At 48.7% G+C, this 21642-nt stretch overlaps 1 protein-coding gene across 5 annotated transcripts in view; it reads right to left on the bottom strand.

Moving 5' to 3' along the window:
* The window catches only part of LARGE1 (LARGE xylosyl- and glucuronyltransferase 1), a 565935-nt gene that overhangs the window by 528961 nt on the left and 15332 nt on the right, over window positions 1–21642 (bottom strand). The window contains exon 2 of one of the 5 annotated variants that reach the window (XM_066259855.1): window positions 17929–18144. The exons of 3 other annotated variants lie outside the window; for them this stretch is intronic. The gene's annotated coding sequence lies outside the window, so the exon portion shown is untranslated. Of the gene's footprint in view, window positions 1–17928; window positions 18145–21642 lie in introns of those variants that run through there. One more of the 5 variants, XM_066259900.1, reaches the window with a different exon arrangement.

The following is a 21642-nucleotide window of genomic DNA, read 5'->3' as shown; positions in this document are numbered from 1 at the left end:
AGAATACTTGGGCCTAATTCAGATCTGATGGGAGAACAGCCCTGACCAGACTCTCAGCCCCCCACTGCTTCTACGCACCAGAGAGGTGTGGGAGCGAACTCTGCTGTCCCTTCTCATCGGAGCCCCTCACAGTCCTGGGAGACGGCTGCTCTTATGCCAGCTTTCAGATAAGGAAACTGAGGCTCAAGTGAAAAATAGACTATAGTCTTGGCAGGGTCACCGAGCTAGAAGAAGAACAAGTGAAGGTTCAGACATGCTTCTTCTCATTGCACAAGTCATGCCTTGTCCCCTCCGTGCAGGACCTGAACATCACACTCCTGCCTCTTCCTGGTGGCCTGGCGCACCCACCCGCACCTACCAGCCACAGTCCGGTCTCTCTAGCAACCTGGAGCTGCCCCAGGCAATGGAAGCGCAAGTTTTACCAAAACCTTCCAGACACAGCAGGCGAAGACGTTTTCATCTGAACCCTCAGTTAAGCCTTGCTTTCAAATTCTGGAAAAAAAAACAATTTCCCCAGAACTTTTTGTTCCCCCTGCTTCTCTCGTGACACAGGCAGTAAACCCAGAAGCAAAGCAACAGAAAAAGGGGAAGGGGTTCTTTAATATGCTGACATATTGTTCAGGCTCCTGATGGCAAAGACTAAATGTTATTCTTACAAATTGTCCCCCTTCTTTAAAAGCAGCTTATTTTATTTTACTTTTTCAATAAAGATGCCACTGAGGCTGCCAAGCTGACATGCAGTGACATCCCCTGACAGGCTCCCATATGGAGTCCACAGCATTCCAGATGCCTCCCGACGCGTGCACCACCTTCCCCAAAGCACAGTCACGAGCCCTCCAGGGGCTGGGAAAGGGGTTCTGTGCACAAAACAAGGTGCAAGGCCTCCCCACCCAGCTTACTGAGCAAACTGCTCAAAGCTCGTCCTGGACCAGGAGCAGGGTCCCCATGCTGAACTGCCAGGCAAATTCACCGCCTGCTCCCCAGATGAGCGGGTGGAGAACTCAAAGGGAAGGCGAGCATTTGTGTGGGACGGCTGGTCTGAGCCTCACCACCCAGAGAGGAATTTGAGAAATGGAAGGCAAAACAATCAGGATGACAACCAAGTTTCTCAATCACGGGCAACAAGCTGACCCCTTTCAAAGGGGAGGGGGACGCTGGTTAAGGAAGCACAGGTCCTATTTTATGAAAGCACATTTGAATCGCAGATCACAGCAGAGAAATCGTGGCAGTGCTCTCCTGTTTGTTTGTCCTGAGTTTATTATCAAAGAATAACCCCCCAATTTTTCAGTTTGGCTGCATGAGCATACGGAATACAGACCCACAAACCCCATTTTGAAAAATATCAGTCTCATCCACCTACGTTAAGCTTGAGGGTTAGGAAAACAGTTTACAAGGAGCGGTTAAGGAAACAGCACACCTAAAGTGGGGGACCCCATCCTGTGTATGAGCATGTTAGTATGACATCGGAGGCTTGTTCTCCAGGACACGGAGCTACAAAAGTCCGCAGGGCAGTAGCAGCCAAGATTGACATATGGCATGGACCATCTCCCACAACACATTTGCTAATGCCCTTTCTGCAACAGCAAAACTGCCGGTGTCTGTCAATATTCCCTGTCCTTCTGCCTCAAGAAAAGGGACAGTGACCTGGTGCACAGGAAACGCCCATGTTTGAAATCGGTCTAACTTCCAAACAGATCATGCCAAGCGGCTACTCTGCCCTCAGCAGTCTTAAAGGGGCTGGTGATGAAAGCACAGGCCAGCCAGGGGACCTGCCAGCAGGGGGCGCTGTTAAAGCTTAGGAGAAAAAGAAAAAATAATCAAAACACCCACCATGAAATTCACCCAGAGAACAGCAAGACTGACCTTTGTCACATAAAATAACTGAAGATGGTAAATAATGAACTTTGCAAATAAAAGTCCCATACACCCCACGACAATTATCTCGCTAAGCATTTCTAGTAAACTCCCAGGATTGGATCTTGCAACAAACAGGTGCACGGTAGCTGAGCAGAAATTCTCATTTTCTTCCCTTGTTCTCCTACTTCCCTTATGAAGATTATCTTCAACTCCAAGGGCTCCAAAATTATGGAGATTTCAGCCGACTGACAGAGCACTCTTTTAATTTGTTGCTCCGTAATCCAATTTTCCTCACATTGGACCACAAATCACCCTAGCCTCTTCACAAATCCACAGGGGCCGTGAGGCATGACATACAAGCCGGATGAATTACGTTGAAAATAGGAAAATGCATCACTTTGGGGCCCCAGTTTCCAAGTCATTAACACAAGGAAAGGTTGGGTTAGAGCATCTCTAAGGGTCTCCTGGGCCACTGGCACTGGAGGGCTGTGCAGTGGGAACTGGCTATTATCCTGGAGGGCTGTGCAGTGGAGGGCTGTGCAGTGGGAACTGGCTGTTACCCTGGAGGGCTGTGCGGTGGGAACTGGCTGTTATCCTGGAGGGCTGTGCAGTGGGAACTGGCCGTTACCCTGGAGGGCTGAGCAGTGGGAACTGGCCGTTACCCTGGAGGGCTGAGCAGTGGGAACTGGCCGTTACCCTGGAGGGCTGTGCAGTGGGAACTGGCCGTTACCCTGGAGGGCTGTGCAGTGGGAACTGGCCGTTACCCTGGAGGGCTGAGCAGTGGGAACTGGCCGTTATCCTGGAGGGCTGTGCAGTGGGAACTGGCCGTTACCCTGGAGGGCTGAGCAGTGGGAACTGGCCGTTACCCTGGAGGGCTGTGCAGTGGGAACTGGCCGTTACCCTGGAGGGCTGTGCAGTGGGAACTGGCCGTTATCCTGGAGGGCTGTGCAGTGGGAACTGGCTGTTATCCTGGAGGGCTGTGCAGTGGGAACTGGCTGTTATCCTGGAGGGCTGTGCAGTGGGAACTGGCCGTTACCCTGGAGGGCTGTGCAGTGGGAACTGGCTGTTATCCTCATGTTTCTGTCTTTCTGTGAGAGATGATGGGAGGGGCCACGTGTGAAGCTCTGGGGTTGGGCTGTGGCGAAGGAACTGCCACTCTGAGCCAGGCTGATGCCTGGCTACCACCTTGCCACGGCCCTGTGACACGGATAAATGAATGGGCTCATGTCCCTCCTCTACTGGCCCCCGGTCCACCACCCCTGAACTGGGCCCTCACTTCTCTCTGACCTTATCTCCCCTTCTATTCTTGTCTATGCTCCCTCCCTTCTAGCCACTGAATCTCCTTGAGGTCTCTCAATTAGCAACTGAGAAATGGCCACAGGGCCTTTGCACTGACCTCAGCTTCAGCTCTTTTCCCAAATATCCCCATGACTCATTCCTTCACCTTTTCAGGTGTCTGCTTAAATCACCTTCTCTGAGAATCACTCTCTGACCAACTTAAACCTGCAAACTCTACCCTGCCAAACACATACTGAGCCCTCCTCCCTCCCTTCCTTCTACCTCCACCTGTACTTTCTGTCACTCTGTGGCACTTGTGAGAAAGCACTATGGAGAGGATACTTGTGATTCCACAAGAAACTGAGTATGTTTTCATTCTTTTGTTTCTTAGCCTGCCCCCCTCGACTAGAATATAAGGTCCCCAAGCACAGAGACTTTTATCACTCAGCTCACTAACAAGTGGCACTGTACTTAATGCAAAGCCTCACACACTGTCACACTCAATAAGTATCTGTGTGATGAGTCAAAAAAAAAAGAAGAAGATCTGCATGCAGGTCCAACATAGGACTATCTGCACCCACAGCGCCAGCTCGCTCACCCTCACCTAAGTGTAAGCTCCGTGGGGGCAGGAAAAGGGCCCACACACGGGCCTCCATCCACACTGCTTTCTCCACTGACTGGTCATTTCTGAGCCATCGCTCCAGGCTGCAGGGAACACTTTAGGTTAAAGTCCTCGTATACTGGCAAAGGTCATCCGGGGTCACTGTGGGTGGGACCACTTTGCTAGGATGGCACTGAAGAGCGTGGTCCTCCCACACAGCTGTGGTTCGGGGTGAGTCAGCCCGGGGAAACGGCCAATGTATCAAACCCCATGTTTCTTCCAAGGCCTTAACACTGAGCCAGCCCCAGCAAAGGGCCCGACGTGGGAAGGCACTTGTCACCTCCGAGCAACTGTTGAGTTTGGCTGGAGTGTAACAACGAAGCACAGAATAAATCCATGGGAAACCAGGCAAGGCCATATGGGGGAGGCCCTGAAAGGCGAGATGCCACCATCCCGCAGAGCTGCCAGGTTCCTGAGGTCACCGCTTACACTGCCGAGGGTTGGCAACCCAGCCTTCAGTCTGACAGCCCAGGGAAGAGAGGCCTCCCACCTCCCATGAGTCACCACCTTACTGAAACATATGCATGGACTCCAAAAGCCAGCCCTCGTCTCCCAGGGACAATGACAGGAGCACCTCTGTGGTTCATCCTGACTGCTCAGATCATCCCCTTCCTCCCTCGGAGGCCTGGGCTCCCTGCAGCTTAGACAGTGCCTGCCAGGCATAGATAGAGGCAGTCGCCCCGCACCCAAGCCCACGATGGGACCAACAGCATGCGTATTTAGGAGGCTTTCCACCCAAAGGAATCTGGTTAATAAAAGGACAGGAGGAACCTCGGGAAACAAGAATAAGAGCTGGAATGTGTGTGAGAGCTGAGCCGGGCAGTTTTCAAATGACAGCTCCTGCCACCCCGAGGCTCTGCCTGCACACGCGAATCCCCGTTTCACCCCCGTGGGAACTGAGGCTCCGACGGTCAGAACTGACCCACTCGAGCAGGAAAGTGAGCAAGCCTGCATTCAAACCCGGTTTTGTCTGGCACAAGGGTGTGTCTTCCACAAGCAACTGTGCTTTTCGTAGCACCAAGCAGAATCTATCCCGTTTTAAGTTGCTGAAACGTAATTACGTTGCTACTGAGTCACTCTATCGTGAGCCGGCGTCCTGAGACTTGAGCTGAGGAGCCCGGTGGGAAGCAGACAGACGCCCTTCCTTTAGATGGCCAGATGACAGGGGAAGAGGTAACAGGACCTGAGGTCCTCAGCCCCACCTGCAAATCTATCCCCTCTCAGGCTATCTGTCGTTCATCCGCAAAATGGGATTGTTTATCCCATACTGACATCACAGGGTCACGGGAAGGACCCTGTGATATTGACAGAGCAGTAAAAGGCCCGTTCTTGTGACCTGTGCAAGGCTGTTAAGACAAAGCTCTAAGCATGATGAAATCTAGTGAGCAATGCCCCTTATGAGACGGAGCTTTAGGCATAAGACACTCAGCTACCCTCCAGGGGTGTGTGGCTTCACCTGAGCTACAACTTCCTACTCACCTCCGCTCCAGTCCAAGTTTCTCCAACTCATAAAAGACATGAATGCAGCCTCGACAATGACCTTTCAGGAGACACCAAACCCAGATATGGTGGCCCTGAATTACAAAGCTCCCCACCAGCACCTCAGGCCCAGGGCAGCCCTGGCTCCAGGTGCTCGGCAGAGACACATGGATTCAAGACATTCCCACTTCCTGCTTCCCTTCCCTGCAGAGCTCAACCCCCGCCCCTTGAGCAATCCCTCTCACACATGCTCCTTGAACTTGAGTGACCAGGGCCACCTGTAAGGAAAAGAAGTTGGCAGGACCTCTCGTTTTATCTTAAATAGCTTTTATCCCAGTGTTTATTTAAACATTAAACTGTAAATCATTAAAATTTTAAAAATGATTTAAGTAACAACTATTTTATTGAGTGCTAAGGGCCAGGCACTGGCTCAGCACTGCAGATTGTAGAGGTGAGAAGCTCCCGGTCCAACCTTTAACCAAAGAAGGAAAATGACCTGGTGCCAACGCAGGCCAGGATCCGGTCGTACGTAAGTGGCCGTGCTGATGACTCGGAAGACAGTTATATTAATTTGATATGACATCAAAATATCGATTGAAAAAAAATCTTTAATGAAAGCTATTTAATGAAAATAATAAAAAATAAAAGGTCTCAGAGAACACCTGCAAGCCCACAGAAAACACTGTTGGAAGAACAGACGCTGACAGGGTGAAATGCCTTCCTCCCTTCCATTTTGTCAGTCTTTTACAATCTACAAAATAAGTAAGAAAATAAAATCCCCTCCCTGCTGCATTTTCAACTGCCTCTCCGTTCTCCTTCCCATTGGAGCACTGGTGCGTGCACAGCAGGCAAATGTGACCCTGCTGTCTGTGGCACAGAGCACTCCGCTCACAGCTCACAGACGGGGTGAGCAGGGGCTGACACTCCCCAAGCCCCTCCGACCTGCAAAGCACCATCAAACATAACCCCACACACAGCTCACAACAGTGTGTGAAGGAAACAGTCCACCCGGTTTGAGAGATGAGGGGCTCACATAAAAGTCTGTCGCACACTCAGTCACATGCCTGATTCCAATCGGCCAGCCTGGCCCTGAGTTCAAGCCTCATCCAGCTTCGCGCCCCATTCCCCCCACCCCTGACAGAATCCCAGACTCTGAGGCAGGACTCGGCCCAGGGAACACCAGGAGCCACCTGTCTCTGAAGCTCTTACCCAGCCCTCCCCTCCAGAAGCACCAGGGCTCTGCTCTTAATTACATGAGCTCTCCCTCAAGCCTCCTCATTCAATATAATGAAAAGGCTTTTTATTCAATTGTATCATCTTCCCATTTTAATTGTCAAGTTTGCAAGGGTGGCTGTCTGACAACGATGTGGCCAAGGTCCAGGAATTCTGCGCCCTCCTGGGCCAGGCAGACATTTGTGCACAACCAACACGCCTTAGGACCATCGGAGACATCTTTTTCAGAGAAAAGAAAACATACCCTGTGGAGTCCATACATTCATAAGTTAAAGAAGCTTGCATAATATATATTTGGAAACGCTGTAAAATGGTTTCCCTAAACCATGTATTTTTTTCTTCTCGTTCCCCTCTAAAGTGCTAGCAGAGGTGGAAGTCAGACCCATTCTCAGGTAAAGTCTCGGTCAACTCATACCAACACAACACCACTTACTGAGAATGCTCAATATAGGGAGGTGGGCTCTGAGCCCTGGTGTTTGCTGGGGGTCCCAGAGAGGCTCAACAGAGAGTGGAGGAGACCCCACCCATACTCACAGAGGCAGCAACCTAAGAGGCCAGCAGGAAATACATATTTTATTTAAAAATGTATTGTATAATTAATATGTATTTTCCGATGGCTTTAGGCGACCCCTGTGTTTTGGTCGTTCAACCCCCGCCGGGGTCGTGACCCACGGGTTGAGATCCGCTGACTCAGAGGCTCAAGAGCAGGGTTCCCCAAACTACGGCCCGCCTGCAGGCCACATGCGGCCCCCTGAGGCCATTTATCCGGCCCCCACCTCACTTCTGGAAGGGGCACCTCTTTCATTGGTGGTCAGTGAGAGGAGCATAGTTCTCATTGAAATACTGGTCAGTTTGTTGATTTAAATTTACTTATTCTTTATTTTAAATATTGTATTTATCCCCCCCCCTTTTTTTTTTACTTTAAAATAAGATATTTGCAGTGTGCATAGGGATTTGTTCAGTTTTTTTTATAGTCTGGCCCTCCAACGGTCTGAGGGACAGTGAACTGGCCCTCTGTGTAAAAAGTTTGGGGACCCCTGCTCAAGAGTAAAGTCTCAACACAAGAGTGGTCTCCAGTGACCGGAAGAAGGGGGAAGAGAGAAGCGAACAGAAATCCACTCATTCATGCAATATTCACTGAGTGTCCAATGTAGAGAAAAGGTAACAAGCCCTATGCCAGAAATACAGGGTGGTCCAGGAGAGCAGCCACAACCCCTGCCCCTGGGGAGTGTGCAATCTCAGAGAGTAAACAGATGGTAAACACGCAGACAAATGCAGATTCCCAGCCCTGCCCGTGCTGAAGGGGACTTCCAAGGTGTCTGACACACAGGAGCGGGGAACCAGGCTGATGCCCGTCCAGCCCTTCATGCCCCACAGACCCCCCTGGCTCCCCAAGACTGAAGGAGAACAATGGCAGTCAGGTTTACAAAGAGAAGGGGGTGGGGGACTGAGGACCTGCGGGTGCCTGCTAGGTGCTGGCTTTGTGGGGTTCAGATCCTGGTTTCTCCACTAACTAGTCCTGTGACCACAGACAAGTATCAAACCCCATCTATACATGGGGGTCATCACAATGGTTATCCTATTGTAGAGTTTTTATGAGGATTTAAAATATCAAACAAATCCATTCACACCCAGGTTAAAAAGAGTGCCTGAAACAGTTGGAGCTGAAAAGGATAAAAAATCCTAGCTTTTTCTTGAGAGAGAGACAGGAAGGGAGAGAGATGAGGAGAAGCATCAACCCATAGTTGTGTCACTTTAGTTGTTCATTTATTGCTTTCTCATATGTGCCTTGATGGGGGGCAGCAGGGAGCTACAGCAGAGAGAGTGACCCCTTGCTCAAGGCAGCGACATTGGGCTTCAAGCCAGCAACCTTTGGGCTCAAGCCAGTGACCTTGGCATCATGTTGATGACCCCGCAGTCAAGCTGGCGACTTCAGGGTTTCAAATCTGGGTTCTCAGTGTCCCAGGTCAATGCTCTATCCACTGTGCCACCACTGGTCAGGCTCCAAAGCTTTTTTTTTTTTAATTAACCTATACAACTCTAGGCTGTAGATCTTACCACTATTTCACAGGTGAAGAAACAGGGACTTGGCAAGCTGTTAAGAAACGTCACCAAAAATCTCACAGGGAAATGCTGGGGCTGAGGTTCAGATCTGGCTCACTGAGAGTCATCAGTAAATAATGCCAAAATCTGAGAGTCACAGGGTACAATTCTAGTGAGGTTTGAGCTATCATGGGCTATTTCAAATTTATTTTTCATCTGCAGAATTCCTAGATCTATTCAAGAGAGGATCACTACCTTGTTGATAAGCCAGCCTTATTAGGCAACAGTTCCTAAAGTTATTTAGGACAGAACACGTCTTAATCCCCTTTGTTGTGCTATCTCAGTTTCCCGGAAGTGACAAGCATTAGGGGAGCTGGATACAGAAGTTATGAGACTATAGAAACTCAAGTTTTCATAGCTCTATGGGTCACAGCAGCTCAGAAGGCTCACTGCCAGTGCCCTCCTCCCCTGACATTTATAACTGAGCGCCACCGTGCCCCAGAAACTATGCTGGAGACCAGTGTATGCTTCTGTCAACTCGGATCTCCTCTGCAGGCACGCCTCTTGGTACTCTCTTGTCTAGGCTGTATTAAGAGCAGCCTTTCTCTGTGCTCCTCCAAATGCCTATAAATATTTCTAATACCTCCACCATGGACCTCGCCGCCTCATTGTTTTAAGAGGCTTGGAACAGAAATCTGTCTCCTTGCCAGGCTGTGACTTCCCTAGGGACATGAATGAAGCCACTATTCTCTTTTTAATAGATGTGTTCATTTTGCTTTTGTTTGAACCAACATCTTTTAGCACCTACTATGTGCAAGCCATCATTTTACGGGATAGTGATCCAGAAGTGAGTGAAGAGGATGTTGGTCTCTCAGGAGAGACAGGTGCAGGGAACAGAATGAGACTCCGATGTCCCTGACTGGCTTTAGCAAGTAGCCTGCCATCTCTGGCTTGGTTGATTTATCTGGAAAATAAAATGACCATGAGTTAAGGTGATGATGAGGATGACCTGAGATCATGCCCATGAAATGCTGAGCAGTCACAACCCTGGTACTCAGTAGCACGCCTAATGCATGCTGGGTAATTCTTTGTGATAAGCATTGTACATATTGGCCGTTTATCAAAGGGGGATGTTGCTCTCCGACACCAATGTAGCTGTAAGTCTTTAGTCTTCTTTTGGTCCAGTGAGAGCGAAGTCATTAGCTATTCAGTGTTAAATTGGCACCAATGCAATTGGCTTTGATGAGAAATCAATTCTGAAACATGGCATATTTTAAACTCAGAAACACAGTCAATGCTCCTCTGTTCTGAACTTCAGTAATGCAGCCTAAAAAACACCTTTTCAAAAGGCCACTCCTCCATGAGGTTTTCTCTGATGACTCACCCAGCAGACTCTCCCTCCTTAAACTCCCCTTATTGAGCCCTTTCTTAGGGCCCTTGTCATTCTCTCCACCCTGTATGGGTTACGGTCTGGCCTGGCCCTCCCACCAGCATCACCAAATTCTAAGACTTCGGTCAACCAGGATCCATCCATGTCTGAGTCACACCGCCATTCTACTAGGTCAGCCGCTGTCTGCTGCATAACAGTGCTGCACCACAAACCACTGAATTTAATGTCTTGCACATAATCATGCAATTTCCCTCACACCTCTGCAGGCAGGCTGGGACTCAGCTGCTCTAGGGCGGGCTGGCATCTCACTGAAGGCTCTGGGCTGGCTGGGCATCATTTCTTAGCCTGCTCCTCCTTGGATCAGCAGGCTAAACAGCATGCTGCTCCCACAACAAAGGTGAAAAGGCAGTGGGGGAAGCAAAAACACTGAAGGTCTTCTATGGCCTAGACTCAGGATGAACTAGCATGCCACCCCTGACTCATCCTTCTCACAGCTGAGCCCAAACTCAGAAGTTGCCGAAATATACTGTTTGGAAGCGTGTGGAGGATTGAGGTCATTAATGCAAAGAGTGTCTCACATCCTCCACGCAGGTGCATCATACATATAAAATAATCCTTGGGCCCTGAATGAATAAATGAATGCATACTGGGTAACTTTCAGAACCTTGTCAAGCAGCCACTGCAAATCCTGAACCCTGAACAACAGTAAAACTCTTGTTAAACATTAGGTTTGTTCAGGTCCCTGACCTTGTACATGCATAATGTTATTTCTTCATGGGCCTTTGACTATGAAACGAATCAACATCAATTCGTACCTGGGAGCCCATGGGCGCACCTGGGAACCCATGGGCAGACACACAGCTAACCCTCACACTGAAAGAAGACAAATGCAACACTGTTTTGCATACATGGGGTGGGGGTGGGGGGGTTGGTGAAAGAGGAAAAGGTGAAAAGGTGACTTTGAATCAAACCTAGTGGTTAATTTTCATTTAACCACCTAGCTGAGACTGGAAGTTCAGCAGAAACACATTAGAGTCTGTGAACTTATAAAACGATGCATTATTGAAGCCACAGCAGGGGAGAGGGCTTAGTTTGGAAGACATCAAAGCCGAAATCCTGCAGAAGTGTCTTTTCCATTACAAGGTAACTGCTCAAAAAAAAAAATACATTTTAATTGAGAAAGAAGACAGGGCTCCAAGAGTGTCAGTAAAATAAAATTAACTCTTAGCTCTCCACTCCCGCCTGGTAAGGAAAACCTGCAGTTCCTCCCAGCATTCAATCAAAGAAAAATCAATCCAAGAAAAAAAAATAAGTCTTAGTCTATCTTCATCTCTGGATCCCACTGATACCAGCCACAGGCCACCATGTGTTCATGTGCTCAACAAATATTGATCGAGAGCCTTCAATGCACAGGACATGAGGAGGCAGAAAGCTCTGCCGTCATCAGCTATATTCGGGTAAATGGCAACATATGCACCACTGGTGATGCTATAGGGAAAAATGGAGCAGGGCACAGAAGGCAGTGGGTGGAGTCAGAGTTACAAATTCAGACGGGGAAAAATCACCAAGGTGTCCACCTTCCTAACTGACCAACTTCAGCTCTTCCATGCTCCAACTTTCAAAGGCTTTTTAAAATCTTTCTCCAAGTTAATTTGAATAAAGCATCCACAACAGGTAAATTATTGTGCCACTCACTCTAGCAGACGCACATACAGGGCCCCTGCCCAAGAAGCGTTTGCAATCTAGGCTCTCTCATTAAGACGTAATCCAGTGACTTGGGAAAACCACCCACCTCAGGTTGAACCCTTCACATTGAGCAATGACAAAGGTACAAAGGTGGTCCTTCCAGACCCAGAGAGCTGACTTAGCAAGGCTTTGGGGTTGTGTATCCCAACCCTCTGTCCCCGCATTGTGTGCTGAATAGGAAGTGAGTGGATACACAGAGATGCAGAGGTCTAGGTAAATGCACAGGAAAGATGAACATACGTCACCAGGCCCTCACACTGGGCCCCTGGAAGCCAGTGCTGAGGGCCTGGACTCTACAAATCTAAAGCTACCAGCGCACAGTGTCCACCTTCCAACAGGGACTGGAGGTTGTAGTGCTGGTTGTGGCCATGCCCTCATCCTTGGCCTCTGTCTTCTCTACTTCCTGCCCAACCTCCCACCATACGGAGGCCCTCCTTCCAGTGTTCTGACTCTTGGCTGCAAATGCTATTCTCCTGGGGAGGTTTTGGTCCCAGTGCCCAACTGCATTTGAAACCAGTTGAGTCAATATTCCTGGGGGTGGGGCCCAGGGAGCAGTAGACACAAGCTTCCCAGATGGTTCTAGGATACAGCCAAGGCTGAGAGATGCTTTGGACCCCCCACTCTCCCCACCGGGGCTTCGCACCCCAGCTGGAATCTCCATTCCTGGCCACTTGGTCTCCCTTCCTATTTCAATTTGAGGTTTTACTGTGCCTCCTACCCCACACTGACCTACTGTGGTCCACCGGGAAGGGATCATCAGAAGCTTCCAGGTGACCTGTGTGCAGCAACTCTATTTTTCAAGCAAAACTGGGATACGGCCCCTAATGGGACCCCCATACCCTTCAAAGACAGTGAGGTCCAGCAAGTTAGAGCACAGTTCGGGAGTGGTAATCCTAGGGTAGCCTACACACAAGCTCCATGTGACCTTGGGCAAGAAAATGAACCCCACGACATCTTGGGGTACTCCTCTGTAAATCTGGCATGATGATAAGCACATCACTGGGGCTGGTGGGGAGACACAATGAGAATCATTAATCAGGTGTTTGACATACAGCAGGTGCTCCAAAAAATGTGGCAGCACTCGTATAAATTTATTGCAAGAGGAGCCGGTCCAAAGAGAGTTTATGTACCCAAACAGAATAGCTGAGACAGTTTCAGCGTTTATGGGGACAACAAATGGGGAAGAATAATTAAAATTAGAGCCGCCCCAGAAAATCTGATTACCCAAATTTTGTGCAGTGAGCATTTTTTGTGTAGAGAGGCAAGATACAGGGTTAAGCCAATGGGAGTGTGGGTGGCGGATGGAGAGGGGAGCGCACCTGCACAAAGGTGGGCGGAGTCAGTGCTCCAGTCACCCAGCTAAAAATGACTGTTCTTCCCCACAAGGAGTGGAACACACCCCTCAAATCAGAGACCAGACACTGAAGGATGAGTGGCCCTAACCATGAATATATCTGATCATAAGCAGAAAATAGAGAGACAGGCCATCTGCCCCTCCCAGTGGACAAGAAGGGAAGTGGGAAGCCCGAAGTAAGGAAAACTGGGGTGGAACCAATTCAGACAAGTCTCCTGGGAGGCTCTTGTATCAGGTATCTATTGCTGCATAACAAATAACCACAGAGTCAGAGGCTTGAAACGGCACACACCAGCTCCCAGTGTCTGTGGCTCAGGAGGAGTCCAGCTGTGGCTTAGCTGGGTCCTATGCTTAAAGAGTCACATGACTATAGTCACGGCGTCTCCAGTGGTGTCCTCAGGTGGAGGCTTGCAGGGAGAATCCACCTGCAAGCTCACCTAGAAGCTGACAGGACCCATCTCCTGGGCTGTAGGACTGGAGCCTCACCTCCTTCCTACGTGGGTTTCTCCAGCATGCCTTCTGCAGCCAGCAGGTGGGGAGAGCCCCACAGCAAGTCAGCTGGCAAAGGAAGCACAGCAGGGACCCCGCACCACCTGTTCCAGTGGTTACAGCCAGTCACAAGTGCCCTCCACCTTCGTGGAAGGGACCATGCAAGAGCCTGAATGTCAGAAGGTGGAGCTCACAAGGGGACCCCACTTTTTGTTATTTGTAGTAAAATACACATCACGAAATTAACCATTTTAACCACTAAGTGTAGTTACACTGTTTGTTGTACCACCATCAGCACCATCCACCTCTAGAACTTTTTCGTCTTTGCAAACTGGAACTCTGTCCCCATTAAGCACTAATTCTCCCACTGCCCTTGTCTTCTAGCCCCTGGCAACCTCCATTCTACCTTCTCTCTCTATGAATCCGACTACTCCGGGTGCCTCATATAAGTAGAATCATAAATATTTGACCTTTTGTGACTGGTTCATTGTATTTAGCACTTATCTGCAAGGTTCATCCATGTTGTAGCATGTGCCAAAATTTTCTCCTCTTAAAGGCTAAACAATGTTCCGCTGTAAGTATGTACTGTATTGTCTCTGCCCATTCATCCATCGATGGACACCGGGGTTGTTGCCACCTTCTGGCTACTGTGAATAATGTGCTGATATGAACATGGGTTTGTAAATACTGCTCAAGTCTCTGCTTTCCATTCTCTCGGGTATACAACCCAGAGGACGACTGCTGGGTCACACAGAATCACAGACACTTTGAGGCCGTGTACCTCAACAGGGGGAGAGTGGCTTGGGAGCCTGCTGAGACTTTTGTCAGGCAAAGGGAGAGGCAAGGGGGCCTGAGTACCCGGAAGCAGTCATACTGTAGCACTACCTCCCCCTCCATGATGCTGTCACCTTGCTGGAATAGATGAACATAACACAGTTTGCAGCACCCCATGTACCAGGGCCCAGGGACACTGAGAGGCCCCCACACACACCCATCTTTAGTTCGCTCCTGACTTTCCTGATCATGCTGCACTTTGGGGGAGTCTTTTCCTGTTGGGCTGTTGAGTTTTCCGCAATTAGGTGCTTACTTGTTCTCTCTGGGTACTCAGACAAGCCCTAGTGAAAGCAACAGTGTCCCCCAGCACTGCCTTCATGGCTGACTGTCACTGCCACAGAGCAGAGCACCTGCCCCTCTGACCACACCCGATGGCAAGACAGGTCCTCTAAGAGCTAGAGCCTCTGCAGCCATTCCCCACCCCACCCCCCGCCTTCACGGGCTAGGGGCAGTTCTGCAGGAAGGAGGCCTGTCCTTCGAGGAGCTCCCTTCTCCCCAAAACCCAGAAAGAAGCTGAACTGAAAAGTTCAGGTTGACTCACTCACCACTGTTGAAGGAGACACACCCTGCCTTGCACAGCAGCTGGCCACCACTGTCGGAACACGTAGCAGCCTTCAAATCAAGCCCATTCTTCCCGAAACCCTCCCACACTCATATCCTCCGCTTTAATTTCTGCTTACCCAAAAAGCTGCAAGTGGTACAACTCATCGGTGGTTCATGAAAACAAAGTCCCGGGAATCCATTTATTACTTCCTGCTGTTCCAAAGGGGGCTAAGATAAGAGGAAGGCTGGCCGGGCCTGGACAGTCACCCAGAGAGCCTGGCTCTGTGGCAGGAGTCAGGATAGGGTGAGGTGGGGTGGGCTGGGGTAGGATGGGGTGGGGTGGGGTGGGATGGGATGGGTAGGATGTGAATTCGCAAGGGCAGCAAAGAAGACTTTATCTCCCCCCATGCCATCTCACCAGTGAAGGTGACATCGAGGGGGAATATCAATGAAGCCCACGGATCTGCAGACAGCCAAATATGTGGCGCTTTATTATGGAGCCTAAGTGACTGCAAACGGGCCATTATCAAATCTCTTCAGTGACACAGCTCCATGTTGAAAGGAACAAATAAAAATAAGTACATTAAGCACAATAAATCACAAGGCCCTGTCGCCGAGACTCATTATCCCGGGGGGATTACGGGGCTGCTCTCCTCCCTGCCTTCCAGCGATTGGATCCTGGTTTCCCCATCATTGTTTTAATATTGCAGCCATTACTCTCTCCGTGCTGAGAAGAGCCTGCTGCTTCTCTGAGGTTCTGGGTGGCAAGGGCGTAATTTGTTTTATGATATGCTTGGGAGGGTAGCTGTTTTATATTCATCTCTGAAAGATACATTCAGTAATCGCAGCAATGAGACCCCATTTAAAACACAAGACCCAGCCCTGTCATTGCTTGCAGCATCCATGTGGGCACGGCTGTAGCCATCCAGAAGGTACCCAAACATTGACCAGGAGAGCCATACTATTTCTTTAGGGAGCCCACATGCCCAGTAACAGATTTAAGTTATGGTTAAAGAGTCACTGAGTCGTGTGGAAGGCAGACAGGGCTAGAGACAGCAAGAGGTTGAGAGTCAGGGGGCCTGGGCTTTACCATGAAGTTGGTCTGACCTTGGAAAGGTCCTCTGACCTCCAGGGCTGAAGTGCCTCCACCTGCCAATTAAACCAATTGGTCCACATGCCTCCTTGAAAGCCTGAAGAGTCTGCCTTTCTCTTCGGTGCAGAGGGAGTGTAAGAAACCTTAAACCAGACATTACTTATCTTCCCTCCTCTTTCTCATGAGATTGCTACAAAACTCATCCTAAGATAAAACCCACCCAGGATGCAACTGTCCAAGACATCTCCCACCGGCTCCTCCTCCTCCTGTCCATGTGGAAACCTTCCCTCCGGGGCCCCCTCGTTCCTGAGAAGCTGTTCTCTAGGATGGCTCACTGTAAATATTGTGAATGGGTCCGCTCCCAACTGCGTCCATCGGGAAGTGGATGGAAAGAGGGGTGCGCGAGGCCAGACCGTCACAGCAGACCCCTGCCAGCACACTTCCCCAGTGGAAGGGAACAAGCAGCGACCCCTCTGAGCTGGTGCAAGAGGGCTGCCGACTCCCAATCGCAGCAAGTTGACATCAGCAGCCCTTTCAGGCCTCCCACGTCAACGACCACATCTAAATCTCGCCACACGGAAAGAGCACCCCTTATGTCTATGATGCAATGCTTCCAAGTGAAGCATGTAACAAAACTGATCCCAGAAGAACTTCATCACCCATCTGAGGAACAGTGACATCAAACCTGCCCCACGGTGCCCAACTCTCAAATACTCTATAAAGCACTCGAACTCAGAAAGAAAAAGAAAAAAAAATGTTACAGGACCTTTCCCATGTTCAAAATGGAGCTGGGTTTTATAGATCATCAAAGCCCTCCGAGCAGCCCCGTGGGCATGGCACAAACAGGATTCCTTCTAACCAAGCGATCCCTCTGGCTTTGCAAAAATTGGTGTAACGACCCAATCAACACCAAGTGGAGTTACATACAGGGTAGTTTTCAGCCCAGAACACAGGGGTTAGTTGCCAAGGAGGTAGCGTATTGCCTACAGTGTAGATAGAGAGCGAGCTGGTGGGAGACACAATCAAACCCAGTCACAACACGCTGCATCACCCAGATAAAAGCTGCAGGCAGGCAGGACCTTGTGTCTTGTTCTCCTCACCTCCGTGGCCAGCACAATACCTGGCACACAGCAGATGATCGACAACCGTGTGTCTGTCAAGTGGGTGAAGGACAGGATAAAACAGCAAAGCGGCATCGAAGACCTGCAACCCCTGGAAACTCCGATCCAGTTGACAGGAATGATGCTAAGATCTATTTAACAAAGGGAGACTTCTGCAGAGCTTTGAGCATCTTAAAGAAAACTTGTGGGTATACAAACACTCTGACAGCAATATATACTTTATGTAAAAGGAAGCTGAGGACTCCAAACCTCTTAAAGGTCTGTGTGAGGGTTTTGAGGGTGGTTTTTTTTTTTTCCAGTTTGTGTTTTTGTCTTTGTTTTTTAAACAAGATTTCTATTCTCATAGCTCAGCTCATACAACATTCCAATGTCAGCAGGGTTGGTTCTTCTTGGGGGCTCCAAGGGAGAATCTATTCTGTGCCTCTCTCTTCGCTTCTGATGGTAGCCAGCAACCTGTTTCGGTTTTGTTTTGCAGCTTTCTTACCCCTGCAAATTATTAGAAGGCATTCTGAAAATATCCTTAACCTCTGCTGCCCCAGGGAACCACTTCTGAATATCAAAACAGAACTCATGAAAACAAACCAATAAAACCACCGCACATTCCCACGCTTCCATGAAAGATTCACGAGTCAAGACAGACTGTCTCAGGGTTTAACATCACATGGTACTGGAGGGGCAGAGAGAGTGGCCAGCGAGTCAGGGCGAGGCAGGCGACCAGCCACGTCAGACACCCTCTGTGCGGCACGCCCCTTGCAAATCTGCTGTCAACTTGCTCCAGTGAACCCAGAGCCCAGGTCCAACACTTACCCTTCCTAAAGGGCTTGTCTATGAAAACTTGCACAGAACGCGTCATGTGTCGTATCCACATGCTCATGACCACATCTACATCTCGGCACATGCCGGGAAAGGGAGACATCCATCATCCCCAGGGCATTCTGCCACCAGGGGATGTGCTTCTGAAGTCCTTTCTCAGGGTGACTGTGTCTGATCCTTAGCTTGAATGAAGGTAAACGGGTGACAGACCTTGGAAGAGGAAAAGCACAGCTTAGAGAGTTAGGGATTGAATTGTGCCCTCCCCAGAAAGACTTGTTGAAGTCCTACCCCCACCCCCAGGACCTCAGCATGTGACCTTATATGAAAATAGGGTCCTTTCACAGGATTCAAGGTAAAATGTGGTGGGTAGGCTGGGCTACAATTCAATAAGACCAGTGAGTGTCCTTCTAAAAAGGGGGAAATTTGGACATGGAGACTCATACAGAGGGAAGCCAGTGAGAAGACACACAGGAAAAGGATGGCCACGTCACTAGAGGATGGCCATAATGGCCAGCCAACACCAGAAGCTAGAAGGGGCAAGGCAGGCTTCTCCCCTGGAGCCATCAGAGAGAGCGTGGCCCTGCTGACACCTCAGGACACCTGGATTTAGGCCTTCCAGCCTCCAGACTGGGAAACAATACACTTCTGTTGTGTGAAGCCACCGCTCTGTGTTCTGTGGTGTTCTGTCATGGCGGCCACAGGACAAAAGTAAGAGAAGGCAAGCCCCTTAGCCAAGGTGAGTGGGCAGAAACACGCCAATAGCAATAAACCGTGCTCTGTCAAAACTTTGACCTCCTGGGCCCTGGTCTCTCAGAGACCGTGAGCTGCCTTCAGGAAAGACAATCTCTCTCTTCAGTCACTGGACAGAATCCATGCTGGCGTATGAAGCAGTGATAATATGCGGATGGGTTTTTACAACTTCCGCCTCCTCCCCGGTTAACGTATGTGCACGTCAGCCATGTTCTACTGCAGAAAGCTCTCCAGAGCATTAGGTAATTACAATTTCTGGATTGTTAGGTAAGCAAGATTTGAGTGGAGGGATTTTTCATTTCTGACACGGAAAGACTACAATTTGACCAACTCCTTCCCATTCTTTTTCAGCTCTGATATTCCATTACAAGCATCAACAGGCCAGACAATGAACACACAGTCACATTAAAACAATAATAAACCAGGAGTGAGGACAACGACAACTGCTTGGCATGGCAGAACAATGGAGAGGATTGTCATCTACTTAAAGAAGATGAGCTCTGGATGTGAATGGAAAGTGATTTCTGACATCACCGTGGCCCTTTAGGGTCGTGGGTGAAACTAACTCACAAAACCCCACACTTGCCAACTTGGTCCCCAAGACACAAAGCATAGAGTAACAGGACTCTCCTTCACACACACACACACACACACACACACACACACACACACACACCAGCTCTGGGACAAGGAGAGAGCCCAAGAGAGCTCTGAGCCAGATAACCCACTGCTCCAGCACAAAGAGTAAGACATGCGCTGGTTCTGAGTATAAGAATCCCACCTTTCAACAAATCATAAAACTCATTTCACAAAGTCAGGGTATTTGAGGGAAGTTGTTGCTACAACAACAGTGGCAGCACTGAGCTCAAGGAGGCAAAAGGCCCAGATTTTCACCATCAATTCCCAAGCATTTCTGGGAACTCACAACCTGTTTCTATCTCTACACTTTGTCTTCTCTCTGCTCCTATTAAAGGGAGAAGCGTACCCAAATAACACACTGCGTCACACTTACCATCCCCAAAATGGTTAGTCTGCTTTTGGATTGGTGAATCCATTGCTAATTTGTACTGCAAACAAAGTTTGTGCATTAGTATTATTTTTCAAAATCGACCCATTCGCAGCATTAAAACAATAGTGATAAGGGCTGAATTGTGTCTCCCCAAATTAAGATGTTGAAGCCCTAACTCCCAGCACCCCAGAGGGTGGCTGTATTTGGAGATATGGTCTTTAAAGAGGTGATTAAGATTAAATGAGGTCCTTATGGTGGGCCTTAATCCAATCTGACTGGTGTCCTTATAAGAAGAGGTAATGAGGACACAAAGAAGGCCATGTGAAGACACAGGGAAAAGACAAGCCAAGGAGAGAGGCCCTCAAAGAGAAAACCCTGCCAAAACTTTGCTCTTGGACTTCCAGCCTCTAGAACTGAGAGAAAATATATATGTGTTGTGTAAATACCACCAGGCTGGGGTAAGTTTGCTATGGCAGCCGGAGCAGACAAGCGCAGATGGAGTGCCTCCATTTAAAAGTTTTCTTTTAATTGTATAACTAATGGTCTTTTTAAAAAAATCAGAAAATATACTAAAGGATATTTTGGCATTTCCTTAAAGTCTTGAAATTACCAAAGCAGGGAACAGAGGTATCACTAGTATCACTATGACAACGCACAGACAGTACCACAACAAAGTGTTGGCCAGTGGTGGGTATTAGGGAATTATATCCAGGAGAATAACAGGGTTTTAAAGCGCAGGACCCTGTGGTCTGTCTAGTAAGACTTCAAGGCCTTCAGGTTAATCATCCTACTGAACATGGTGGGGCTTTCTGTTTGTCCAGCTTCTCTTCGGAAACTGCCCCTTCCCCAGTGCAGGGGTGGGCGAGAGTAGGTTTACACTTGTTCTCACAGAAAAAGACACACGGAGTATGATGATCACAATAGCTTTATTAACTCCAAAGAATGTCACTCACCACTGTAAACCTACTTTTGCCACCTCCTGTTTAGTCAATAATATAGTTAGTTAATGATAATTCCAAGAGAATATTGGAAATATTATGGGGAAACACTTTGTAAAGTATATGACTGTTTAATCACTATGCTGCATACCTGAAACCAATACAAAATAATACGGAAATTAAGCTATACTTGAAAAAGTAAAAAACTAAAAATGGTAAAAAAATATATTTTTAAATATAGATTATGATCTTAAAACACACACACACACACACACACACACACACACCACCCCTTCCTCACTCTCCAAGCAATTTAAACAGGACTGATCCATTCACCCAGGTTAAGCCCCAGGGATGTGATTTCCATCACCCTAACCAGACCATGACCAGGTCTTTTATTAGATCTACTCAAAAAAAGATGGTCTCCTTCAGGTGTGATGGCAAGGGGGTAAGGCCAGGATTCCAGAGGACCATCTTTGCCAACCATGGGGACACTCGCCTGAAAATGACACCAACACAGAAGAAAGCAGAGTCAAAGGATGGAGCAACGACTTCATGATGATGCCTGAGCACCTGCACCCAGCACCGCCTGAGCTGCCCTCTACTGTTCAGTTACTTGGGGAGATCAAGTCCAGATTGATTGTTAGTTTAACATCAGTGTGAACTGGGTTTCTATTATTCATGCCTGAGCCCTTGTTGCACCTCTGAAGAACTCTGGTATGCATGACCCTGTGTGTGAAAGTTTCATCAAAATGTAAAGTATGTTTCTATTTATCTGAAACCCCACATAATATCAAGGGTACTTCACCAAAAGTGCAATGTATGAGCTTTCAGAGACAGTGATGACCCTGAAATTTTATGAAAAAAAAAAAATTATAGGTTTTTAGGTGTATTAAGGGTACGTGGCAGAAAACCACCGAAGGATGACTCACTCCAAACTTCCATATCTCACGGGAAGTACAGAACAAGAACCCTCAAGCTTGATACAAATTCTGAAATTTGAAAACTTGT

This window comes from Saccopteryx bilineata, chromosome 1 (genome assembly GCF_036850765.1).
Source record: "Saccopteryx bilineata isolate mSacBil1 chromosome 1, mSacBil1_pri_phased_curated, whole genome shotgun sequence".
NCBI lineage: Eukaryota > Metazoa > Chordata > Mammalia > Chiroptera > Emballonuridae > Saccopteryx > Saccopteryx bilineata.
This window is presented reverse-complemented; position numbering and strand designations above follow the sequence as displayed.